This window comes from Chelonia mydas, chromosome 2 (genome assembly GCF_015237465.2).
Source record: "Chelonia mydas isolate rCheMyd1 chromosome 2, rCheMyd1.pri.v2, whole genome shotgun sequence".
NCBI classification, from domain to species: Eukaryota; Metazoa; Chordata; order Testudines; family Cheloniidae; genus Chelonia; species Chelonia mydas.
This window is the reverse complement of record NC_057850.1, coordinates 89,752,477-89,765,470: the sequence shown is the minus strand read 5'-3', so window position 1 is coordinate 89,765,470 and position 12,994 is coordinate 89,752,477. Positions and strand designations below refer to the sequence as shown.

General features: G+C 44.4%; 1 protein-coding gene across 2 annotated transcripts in view; it reads right to left on the bottom strand.

Moving 5' to 3' along the window:
• Nucleotides 1-12,994, bottom strand: part of LDLRAD4 (low density lipoprotein receptor class A domain containing 4) — a 435,540-nt gene that overhangs the window by 153,304 nt on the left and 269,242 nt on the right. The gene's annotated exons all lie outside the window — the stretch shown is intronic.

Sequence of the window (12,994 nt, the reverse complement as noted above, 5' to 3'; positions counted from 1 at the left end):
ATCCTAGTAGTTGTTCTATTTAAGAAAATTTTATATAAAGGCAGCAAACCCAGATCACCGAGCATCTCCGAGGTCTCATTTGAGCCAGAATTGCCTGCCCAGGTACGGAAACATAACATTAATTGTGAGGACAAGGATGCAAATGTGCAGATACAGTGCACAAATACAAAAGAGGAAAACAGTATTGTGTAAGTTGGAGTATTTTTCACAATAAGAAACATCCCTTATAGGCAAATAGGCTTCTGAAAAATATCCTTTACAACTCAAGGAAACCAAAGCAACTGGTTCCTTTAAGGAGCCATTAGAGATTAGAGCTTTTAAAAAAATGTCTGTTGTAGTTATGAATGGCTTGTTAGCTGAGTTCAACAGCAGGGAAGTCTGCAATTGATCAACTTTGCTGTTACCAGTGGGAACTGCTATAAAGGATTTTGGCAAAGGGACAAGGAAGGGATGAGGAGGATATTTTATTCAGCGAATAAAAAGGGGAAATAATGTGTACAAATATATAAACAGCATCCTTTTCCTTGAAAATGATTTTCAAACTGTGGCCAATAGTTCAACATTTTGAGGTTCTATCTCCTACTGATTGACCCCACAGTGGACCCCAAGTCACCATAAAGTTCTAATCTTTTACTCTAATGCAGCTTAGAGCTTTGCTTTTTTTCTTTAGGGTTATGACCTGTTAAAAGTGTTGGAACATGTGGGTAATGGTGTTTCAGTAGCCAAATCTGATCTGAAGTAATTAATTTATTACAACAAGCAGAACATTTACAAATACCTTTGCAACTCTAGAGAATCAGCCAAAATCATTTGGCCAACAGCATGGAGATTCAGAAGACTGATCTAAATTGGGTAACTCTGCTGGTCTGAGAATATTCTGAAGGGCCAGAGGAAGGCTGAAGGAGTTTTAATCAGGGGGAGAAGAAAGCACTCTATCCTTTAAAGAAAAATCAGGAGTTTGTAAAAGTCTAACTAACAACTACTCTCCTAGCTTCTTTCCCTTTGATGTGACTGCCAACATGATCTGCTCCAGAAGACAAGGCAGAGTTCACATTGTATCTGTCAGTGAGTCAGGAGAGGAATCAGAAATGAACAATAGAGCTGAGATTCTCAAACTGTGGTCTGTGGATAGTTCCCTCTAAGGTGCGTACCTGGGCAGCTGCACACGAGAGAATGAAGGGTCACCACCTAATTAGTCGAGCCATGCAGGCAGGGCTCCACTAATTAGCTGCCTGGAGAAGAGGCACATGTAAGGTGAGGTGGTAGCCTTGGGGGGAATAGAGGGTAAAGTGGGAGGGGGCAATAGGGAGAGAAGAGGGGGTGGGGGAAACTTGGGACGTGTAGGGCTGCAGCGGCCAGAGAAAGAGGCAACTTTCCCCAGCTCCAGGGCTGCAGCTGCCAGCGAGAAAGCCCCCTCCTTCTCAGCCTCAGCTCTGTGGCGGGGGAGAGAGGACACATCCATCACATTAGAAAGGTAAGACTACTGATATTAAAATATGAGTTGTGTGCTTCTATTTGTAGAACCAAAAAAACGTTAATTATTATTAAGGGTTTTTTTAATATAATGCTTTTATCCAAAGCGCTTTACAACAGTGAGCTAATGGTACAAACTACATTTTGAAAGATCATTAAAAGTGGCCCGCCGAGACCCTCAGCAATTTTCAAGTGGTCCGTGAAAAAAAAAGTTTGAGAACCACTGCAATAAAGTATTCTGATCAGTCTGACTTCTGCAAATCGAGGCGGACGCTGGCTACAGAAACAAGCTAGTGACAAGCAGAATACACTTCAAAGTGAGAGAGCTACCAATAATGAGTGAATAAAACAGTACTTGTTAAATAAAACTTCATTCTTTGCTATGGAACTCTTCCTATCTGCTTAGCCAAGCCCACACGCACAAAAAAGAGGGTATGTGTGAGAGAGAATGTATGCCTTATCTGATCAAATATTCTAGTTCAATTCCATCACCAATTCCAAATTGCAATGACCACAAGTGTTGTGGGTCTGATTTTAATAATCTGTCTGTTAAGGATGAAAAGATACTCTTCCTCAGGAAGGAAATTAAACTACAGCTATATCTACACTAAGTTTATGTTGGAATAACTTATGTCGTACAGGGATGTGAGTAAATCACCCCCTGAGTGACATAAGTTACACCGATGCAAGCGCCGGTGTGGACAGCGCTCTGTCGGCAGGAGAGCTTTTCCCACCGACATAGCTTCTGCTGCTTGTGGGGGCTGGAGAAGATAAGCCAATGGGAGCCACTTTAAGCCAACGGCATAGAGTGGCTGCATGAGAGAGAGCTTACAGCAATACAGCTGCACCACTGTAAACTCTCTAGTGTAGATGTGCCATTAAACAAGCCCAAACAACCTTGTATCCCGAAGCAGGTGCACACGCTGCTAAAATGATGACTAGAGATATTGGGATATTATCACCAGCGATTCTGCAGTAGCACAGTGGCTAGAATACTGCTGATGCATGGGGCTGAAGGGAAACATGGGCAGACGTACTTAAAAAAACTGTAGCTAAAGAAATGACTAACAGCCCTTAACTATTCCACTTTTAGACAAAAAACAACAACAACAAAACAGCTGGCCATTTAGTTTAAAAGATATGAACCATGGAGGGCTGGAGGGCTCAGCAGATTAAAAATAAGATATGCAGCTTTTCACCTCTTATGTCAACAGTAGCCTGAACAGTGACTGTAACTTGTTGCCATTGGATGGCTGTTCAATAGCTTATATGAAATGAGTTACCGATCTCAGTCCAGAGCCTAGTGAACAAGTGTCCACACCATAAAACCATCATCACAACAGGCACCCTTACTGGCATTCTCAGTGGAGAAGCCAAGAGTTTAGTGGCATGGAGAAATAACTGAGCTCTTACCCCTAAAGCATGAGTGGGGGTCACTTCAGAGGCTAGGGCAGGATAAACTTGCCATATTATTGCCTATATGACATGTTTGTTACAGCACTGCCAACCCCAAGAGTTCAAAAATCGTAAGTCAGGCCCTCAAAATCATGTGTTTTTTAAATAATAAATTGTAAGTTATTATTTTCCTTCTGGTTTCTAAGCCTTTAGGGTGAACGTGCCTCCTGTTTTTGTCCTGCAACTATGAAGTCTAGAAACATATATTTTAAGACTCAAAGCTGAAACTTTCATGAACTGTCTTGACTCCAACAGGTGGGGCTTTAAGAAAAACACCAAGAATCTTGAGGCTCATGATAAAATCATGAGAGTTGGCAACACTGTTATGTGGATATGCAGAGAACTTCAGTCTCCAGACCAGTCAGTTTGGCATTAAGAGCTGACTCTTAATCTTGTATTTAAATCACAAAGAACATAAGAATGGCCATACTGGGTCAGATCAAACGTCCATCCAGTCCAGTGTCTTGTCTACAGACAGTGGCCAATGCCAGGTGCCACAGAGGGAGTGAACCTAACAGGTAATGATCTAGTGATCTCTCTCCTGCCATCCATCTCCACCCTCTGACAAACAGAGGCTAGGGACACCATTCCTTAGACATCCTGGCTAACAGCCATTAATGGACTTAACCTCCATGAATGTATCCAGTTCTCTTTTAAACCCTGTTATAGTCCTAGTCTTCACAACCTCCCCAGGCAAGGAGTTCCACAGGTTGACTGTGCGCTGAGTGAAGAAGAACTTCCTTTTATTGGTTTTAAACCTGCCACCCATTAATTTCATTTGGTGGCCCCTAGTTCTTATATTAGGGGAATAAGTAAATAACTTTTCCTTATTCACTTTCTCCACACCACTCATGATTTTATATACCTCTATCATATCCCCCCTTAGTCTCCTCTTTTCCAAGCTGAAAAGTCCTAGCCTCTTTAATCTCTCCTCATATGGGACCCGTTCTGAACCCCTAATCATTTTAAATGCCCTTTTCTGAACCTTTTCCAATGCCAGTATATCTTTTTTGAGATGAAGGGACCACATCTGTATGCAGTATTCAAGATGTGGGCGTACCATGGATTTATATAAGGGCAATAAGATATTCTCTGTCTTATTTTCTATCCCTTTTTTAATGATTCCTAATATCCTGTTTGTTTTTTTGACTGCCGCTGCACGTGGATGTCTTCAGAGAACTATCCACGATGACTCCAAGACCTTTCTCCTGATTGGCTGTAGCTAAATTAGCCCCCAACATATTGTATGTATAGTTGGGGTTATTTTTTTCAAGTTCTTTTTCAAGTTCATCCTTCTAGTAGAAAACATAAATTAACATGCAGAAAATGGAAGCAGAGTGCTAATGCATACTCTTCAGCCCCTGAAGTCCAGATTTAAAGGTAGAATCTGGCCAAAATCTTGATTGTTCCTGTGCTCCCGTGAACTAAGTGCAACCGTGTACAGTGTGTATGATTGCTTCATGTTCTAATTTTGCTTCGTTGTCTATGCTCTAGAATGGAGAAGACTGGCACAGACAGCAGTTTTGGAAAAAAAGTCTCACATGTGACTACACAATTGCTTTTTTGCAATGTTATTGTAGCCATGATGGTCCCAGGATATTAGAGAGACAAGGCGGGTGAGGTAATGTCTTTTACTGGACTAACTTCTGTTGGTGAGAGAGGCAAGCCTTCAAGCTTACACAGAGTTCTTTTTCCGGTCTGTTACATGTACCCACTTTCTCAGAGAAAGGTTTTTTGTAGGGGAGCTTAGCAATGCAAGTATTTTTTATTTTAAATGACTACTGCATCACTTTTGCTTTGTTGTTTCACAGTTTTTATCTTTATAATAAAACTAATAACTCCAATATTTTGGGGATCCAAAAGTCTCAGCACAATGAATTTAATATCTTTAAGGCAGGTGAGATTTTTGCTCTCCCAATCATTTCTGTGCACCATGAAATTTATTTTCCCTTGCTACACAAGAACCAGTTCCTTCTTTGCTCCTCACATTCCTTTAGTTTAGCAAACTCAAATACAGTAAAACCTCACTGATGATATCACTGTTTTATGGACCTGACATATCTCCCCATCTCCTGGTTCTGTTTGCCTCAAGCATCTCAAATCCCTTTGCATCACTGTTTGAAAAAAAATGCTTTTTCAGTTCCTACTCTGACTATCATCTCTTTAACCAACAGTTTTCTCAATCTCATTAAGTTGTGTATTTACTATTCCAACCTTCAAGGCTCAATGCTCCTCACCACAGAGTCAGGGGACTGCTGTGATTTATCCCTATGTGATTCCTCACAGCACGGATAGAACTGCTTCCACAAGGAAGAGGTTAGTCAATAGCAGCAGTCAGTATCCCAGGCTAATTATTAGTGCCTCCACAGGGAGATTGTATCATGTAAGCACTTCATCACCGTGAGCCACAGATTAAGTGGAGCAGAGGATGAGTAACTCCCCGGCAGTGACCTGCAGGCTGTCAATTGTTCACCTGTTGATGCCATTGACTCAATCCAGTCAGATTCACTAGATCATACTAATTTACTCCTTCTAACCCCACGTGAGTACTGTTATTATTATTGTTCAGTCAATAACAGCTAACAGATAATAAGATGTCTGATTGGTTATCGGTAAGTTCTACCCCACTCCCTCACCACTCTTCTCACACACAGCTATCTCATTTATTATTTATTCACAGCAGAGCCCACAATGCACCATGCACTGGACAAAGGGCACAGTCACTGACTGTAGAGTTTACAGTCTAAAGGGGAAGACAAAGTATAAGGGTAAGGTGCTGAACATTCAAGTAAAGTGGACCAGGTGATGACTGTCCACATCTGGGTAACACAAAGGGCCACGGTACTGTTTAGATACAAGCTGCTTATCATCTTGGTATCTAAGTGCCAAACCTTCCCCACAAAAATAGTCAGCCCTGGACTATGAAATGCAACTAGTTTCACTCCTATATGTTTTTTTAAACAACTACAGAAACTCAATTTTATTGACGAGTAATTAGCATTGGTTAAAATTATTTCAGCACTCCTAATACAGGCAAAACTACATGCCAAAATCCATTCCTGCAGGGATATATATCCAAAAGTCAAATTTTAGATTAGCTCAGTTTTCATTAGGAAAAAAGACCCTTCAAAAGGTGACAAATGGAGGCCTTGAGGTTATATTTTTCAGACTTTCTTACTCTTTCCCTGCATCTGTGGACTCTGTTCCACCTCCTTCATGTCTCCCTCTCCCATTGCACTCCTGGTGATACTGGACCTTTGTCACAAACTTCTTCTAAAATAATCCGTATAACAGTTCACAGAATCCAGCCACTGGGACTAGCTCTACTTCAAACCTCAAAAAGCTATTTCAGATTCAATGAACTGCAAATAGTTTAAGCAGCAAACTCCTCCAAACAAAGATATATTTGGGTACTGTACCTAATGTAGTAGTTAGAGCTGGTTGAAAAAATATCAACATTTTTTCTGTGAAACATTGATTTTTAAAAAAATTTTTTTGCCAAACATTCAAAACAAAATAAAATTATGTTGTTCTCGTCTTAGAAAATCAAAAACAACTTGGCCTTTAGTTTTCAGAAGGGTTCCCCTCCGCCCCCTGCCCTGGCCGTCTTTTCAACTGGAAAAAGTGAAAAAAGCTTAAAAATAAACTGTTCTCTGTTTTGAAAACCAAAATGAAACATGAAATTCAATTTGAAACAAAACTATGTTTTGCTCCAAATTTTTCCAGCAGTACTTTTAAAACTATGTTTCATTTTCAACAAAACCGCATTTTCTTGGGAGGAAATTTTTTTAATCAAAAATTTCAACGAGCTCTAGCAGTTGTACAGTTGGATAGTGAGTCCTACTGGATACAGCACTGGACTGGACTCAGGAGACCTGAGTTCTATTCCCAGCTCTGCCATTGGCCCTCTGGGTGATCTTGGGCAAGACACTTCACATTTTTGTGCCTCATTTTCCTCATCTGTAAAATATGGATTGTCATGCTGACCTTCTTTGTAAAGTGCTTTGAGATAGTCATGCTGACCTATCTACACCAAGGGTGGGCAAACTATGGCCCGGGGGCTGCATCTGGCCCTTCAGACGTTTCAGTCCAGCCCTCAAGCTCCCACGGTGGAGCAGAGTCCAGGGCTTTCCCCGCTCCGGCGCTCCAGCTGGGGAGCTGGGTCTGGGGCTTGCCCCACTCCGCGCGGCTCCTGGAAGCAGCAGCATGTCCCCACTCCAGCTCCTACATGTAGGGGCAGCCAGGGGGCTCCGCACGCTGTCCTGCCCTAAGCGCTGCCTCCGCAGCTCCCATTGACCAGGAACTGTGGCCAATGGAAGCTGCAGGGGCAGCGCTTGCAGACGGGGCAGTATGCAGAGCTGCCTGGCCATGCCCCTGCATAAAAGCCGGAATGGGGACATGCTGCTGCTTCCGGGAGTTGCTTGAGGTAAGTGCCGCCCGGAGCTGCACCCCTGACCCACTCCCATACCCCAACCCCCCTGCCCCACCCCTGATCCCCCTCCTACCCTCCAAACCTCTCGGTCCCAGCCAGGAGCACCTCCTGCACCCCCAACCCCTCATCCCCAGCCCCACCCAGAGCTCACATCCCAACCTCCTACTCCAGCCCTGAGCCCCTTCCCGCATCCAGAACACCTCATTTCTGGCCCCACCCCAAAGCCCGCACCCCCAGCCAGAGCCCTCACCCCCTCCCACACCCTAACCCCCAATTTCGTGAGCATTCATGGCCCGCCATACAATTTCCATACCCAGATGTGGCTCTCAGCTCAAAAAGTTTGCCCACCCCACATCTACGCTGTAACTCTGTATTTCATTAATTTGTCTAGTGACTTTCTCTAACAAGACCAAGTCTATTAGCCATTGCAAACCAAATGAAAAAGGAAATTAAGGGATTAAACTAATAGTTCAAGTTAAGATGTTTGCATTGAAATGATAATGTAATTAAGTATAGTAAAACGGGTATTAGGCCATCAGTGATTACCACCTTCTCAATACAACATGTTAACATTTATTTTATATCAGCCCCTGCTATAAGAACATTTACTTAAATGGCAGTGGAGATGACTTTACAACACCCATGTGAAACAGTTTCCATTATAAAAGCAAGTGAGCAATTGTCAGCTATGGAGCTATGCAAATAGCAATACAAGCATTGGTACTACAAATAGCAAATTAGATCTTTTTCTCCGAACATGAGAGAGATTAGAAATAATATCATGCTGTGCAAACAAAAGGAAAAGATAATATCTTCCCTTTACAGAAACTTTCAAAATAATAGCAGATGGTTGCTTTGAGGGATTTTTGTTTTGCTTACATTTTCTGTGAATTTGAGTGCTCATTATGGGTCCAATTCTACTGCGATTTACTTTGCTAGTGCAGGACTAGGCTCCAAAGGTAAATCTGATCCCACTGGTTGGCACTAGACACAGGTGCTATGCAAGATATTTCACTCAGTACCTTAGCCCTTAGCTATTATTTTTATCCTGGGCTACGAAGAATGACAATAACTCAGGTAGTAGTATTGGGACAACTGTAAGCTAGCTTGAGGCCACCAAACTCATTTTACCTTTTTTACCTATGCACAGTTTAAATTCAGGTCTCTAGAGACTGAAAGGCAGCCTCCTCCCGCCCCCACCCCCAATCCCGTATCATAAAATTCCCACTATGTTAAGAAAAAATACACAAATTTGTCTTGGATTTTAATGTAAAAATAACTGCAATTAATTTATAAAGCTAGCAAATTTCTAAGGTCTGTGTTATGCTGGCAATGAAAATGTACAGTTTATTTCCAATCATTTGTTTTCCTATACGAATTGACCAATGACCTCTCTTACGGTAGTCCCACTAGAATAGCAAACAGAAACTCAGACTCATAGAATCAGAAACGTAGGGCCAGAAGGGACTTCGTAAGGTCATCTAGTCCATCCCCCTGTGCTGAGGCAGGATAAAGTATACTTAGACCATTCCTGACAGTAATTTGTCTAAAAACCTCCAGTGATGGGGATTCCACAGCCTCCCTTGATAACCCATTCCAGTACTTAACTATCCTTATAGTTACAAAGTTTTCCCTTATATGTAACCTAAATCTCCCTTGTTGCAGATTACCTCTTGTCTTACCTTCAGAGGTTATGGAAAACAATTGATCACCATCCTCTTTATAACAGTCCTTACATATCTGAAGAATTGCCAGGTTTTTAACCTTTCCTCATAGGTTTTCTTGACCAAGAAGTAAAGAGAATTTGAGAAATTAAAAAAAAATCTCTATAAGTATAAGTGTCAAGGAGTAAAGGTCATCCTTGAAAGTCAGAACAATGATTAGAAGCTGCACTAATTCTTGCGAGAGAGAACCATGAGTCCATAGTCCATTGACAACAGGGAGTGAGGTCAATCATAGGGACAAAAAAGGGGAAAAAAGGTACAGGTTCATTTTCTGTTTCTCTCTTTATAACACACTTGCGCCTGTATAAATGGATCCATTTACCATTGTAAGGTAGCAAACAGTGAGTAATTAATTTCCAAGACCAAAAAGAAGTAAAATCAAAAAACTGTTTAGAGGATGCAGGAAGAGAGCCTCCTGCCTGAGGATGCCATAGCTGAAATGAGAAGGTCCACTGTATGTTTCATTTTATGCATGGATGTCATCACTCTAGCTCACAGCTACAAGCTTTTCCTCTGAAAAATCCCTCCTCCATCCACCAGCCTAATATCCAGCTATCTGTAAATTGCTTTGAGAATTAATGTCCCAGTAGCCTCACAGGTTTTGTAAACAAATGTTTATGATCAACCTGCTATTGACAATTTAAAACACTTTTCAACCATGATGAGCAAACTACTAGGCCATTATTCCCAGACTCATTCATAATAGATGCTAGTCTTCCTGACAGCTGAACAATTTTGCTTGTCAGGAAAATTAGTAACCAGTCTGGACTAAAACCAAAACTCTCTCCAAAATTCTATGAAATTCCAAGTTTTCTTCAGTAACAGATTTAGGGATCACCTCAGGGGAACGGTCTTCAGGAAACAACTAAAGTATGACTTCCTGACAAACATTCATCTTTTCCTTCACTATTTCAGTAGAACCATAGACTTTAAGGTCAGAAGGAACCATTATGATCGTCTACTCTGACCTCCTGCACAACGCAGGCCACAGAATCTCACCCACCCACTCCTGTCACAAACCCCTAACCTATGTCTGAGATACTGAAGTCCTCAAATCGTGGTTTAAAGACTTCAAGGTGCAGAGAATCCTCCAGCAAGTGACCCGTGCCCCACGCTGCAGAGGAAGGCGAAAAACGCCCACGGCCTCTGCAAATCTGCCCTGGGGGAAAATTCCTTCCCAACCCCAAATATGGCGATCAGCTAAACCCTGAGCATGAGGGCAAGACTCACCAGCCAGACACCCTGGAAGGAATTCTCTGTAGCAACTCAGATCCCACCCCATCTAACATCCCATCACAGGCCATTGGGCATATCTACCGCTAATAGTCGAAGATCAATTAATTGCCAAAATTAGGCTATCCCAAAATATCATCTCCTCCATAAACTTATCAAGTTTAGTCTTGAAGCCAGATATGTCTTTTGCCCCCACCACTTCCCTTGGAAGGGTGTTCCAGAACTTCACTCCTCTGATGGTTAGAAACCTTCGTCTAATTTCAAGTCTAAACTTCCTGATGGCCAGTTGATATCCATTTGTTCTTGTGTCCACATTGGTACTGAGCTTAAATAATAGTTCTCCCTCCGTGGTATCTATCCCTCTGATATATTTATAGAGAGCAATCATATTTCCTCTCTCAGCCTTCTTTTGGTTAGGCTAAAGAAGCCAAGCTCTTTGAGTCTCCATTCATAAGACAGGTTTTCCATTCCTCGGATCATCCTAGTAGCCCTTCTCTGTACCTGTTCCAGTTTGAATTCATCCTTCTTAAACATGGAAGATGTGACACAGCATGGCCAGAGGGCAGCAGCTGGAGAGTGGTTTTTTGTTTTTTTTTTTTGAAGCAGAAAAGAATTTTATTTGTGTAACACTTACAAAGAATCACCAAAAAGAATAAAGCAAAACTATGCAACAAAACAAAAGCAAACACAAGGTATAACACAGCAGCCTTCAGGAGGGAGAAGTGTTCAGGCTAGCCTGGGCCCAGAGCAGGGGGGCTTCCTCGACACTCATGGTCTTCCACCCTCCTGAGTTACCTGGTGGCCTAGAGCAGGGGGGCTTCCTGGACACTCATGGTCTTCCACCCCCTCGAGTTACCTAGTGCCACGCCCACTGTCACCGATTATCCTTCTCCTGAGAGTGCCCGACAAGATGGGCATGGCTGCTGGGTGACGGTTTAGGGGTGGGGGGGGGACGTACACCCATGTGTGATAGGACCCCTCCTAGGTGACAGTGATGATGGTATCCACAGCGGCAACGGCTGTGGCCTCTCGCTCTTCCCCTCAATCAAAGGGTCAGATGGAGGGAACCGGACGGGGTCACCGAGCAGAGAACCTCGGACAGCGCCCACCGCTCCTCGAAGGCGTCAAGGGAGTCGGTGGATGCCGCCCAGAGGAACTCTGCCCGGATACGTGAATGTACTGAGGATCGGAAAACGGCCCTACAATCACAGGACGCTTCATTAGCCAACCTCCCCTCTCTGGTTTTATAAATGGCTATTTTAGCTAGGGCTAGGAGGAGGTTAACCAGGAGATCTCGCGATTTTGTGGGGCCATGGATGGGGAGTGTGTAGATAAAAAGGTGAGGGGAAAAGTGTAGCCAAAAGCGTAATAAAATATTCGTGAGGAGCCGAAAAAGGGGCTGCAGCCTGGCACACTCTAAATATATGTGCGCCAGGGTTTCCCTCACGTTGCAAAAAGGGCAAGTATCTGGGATGGGGGTGAACCGTGTCAAAACCACGCCTGTGCTCACAGCTCCGTGAAGGAGCGGCCAACTAATGTCCCCAACGGGCCTCGGGACCAAGGTGGAATACAGGCTGGCCCACCGGGGTTGCTCACCCTCTAAAGGTGGCAGGAGGTCCCGCCACTTTGTATCGGGGCGGGACACCAGGGTGTGGGCGTGAAGCGTGAGCGTGTATAGATATTTCCGTGGCACGATTTGGAAGCTGACCAGCTGCAGTTCATGCAGCCAGCTCGCAGTGAAAGGGTGAGGGGTTTGTTGGGATCTACGGGGTAGGGGACCAACTGAAAGGTCCAGTGGGCCTGGGGTAGAGTGTGGGCGGGGTGCGCCCTCGCGCAGGGCTCGGTTGAGATAAGCCCGAGCAGCAGACGTCAAGGCGGCCTTCACCTCCTGAAGTACGCGCCGGGGGGTATGAGGTCTGGAGAGCCCCATGCGCCGAGCAAGCGTCAGGGGATCCAGCCAGTCTCCCCGGTCGTAGTCCAGGAGGTCTCCGACTCTCGTGACTTTCGCCAGGACCAAACTCTGGCGCACCGAGCGGGACTCCGCCACCTGTACATGGAGCTTGGGGTTGTGTAGCAGGGGCTCCATGAGGAGATCTGCTCCCACGGCGGCCGCCACGGACCTGGTCATTGAAAACAGTTTCCAGGTCTGGAAGAGGTCCTGGTAGAAGATCGGCAGCCCGGAGAGGTCTCACGGAAAACCTCTCGGACAAAGATAAAAGAGCTGCCGGTTGTATCAGAGCCCTTGGAAGCGGCGCAGGAAGGCGTGCGTCAGTATGCTCCACGTCGAACTACCTGCGCTATAAAGGAGACTCTGCAGGGCCTGGAGGCGGAAGACACGGACCTGAGTGTGCAGACACTTCAGGCCCTGCCCTCCTTCCTTCAGGGGTAGATGAAGAACCCCAACAGGGGCCCAGTGCATTCCTGACCAAAAGAACTCTAGAATCGATGTCCGGAGGTTGGTCAGGAAACCCGGGGCCGGGACCAGGGTGTTGAGCCGATACCAGAGCGTGGACAGGACTAGTTGGTTAAGCACCAGTGCTCTCCCTGGGAGGGAGAGACATCGGAGTAGCCTCGTCCATTTCCGGAGCCGCTCTATCACCCCGCCTTCTAAATTTTGCCAGTTCTCCAGCGGAGAAGGGTGCGTGGCAGAAAGGTAAACGCCTAGGTAGAGCAGTGG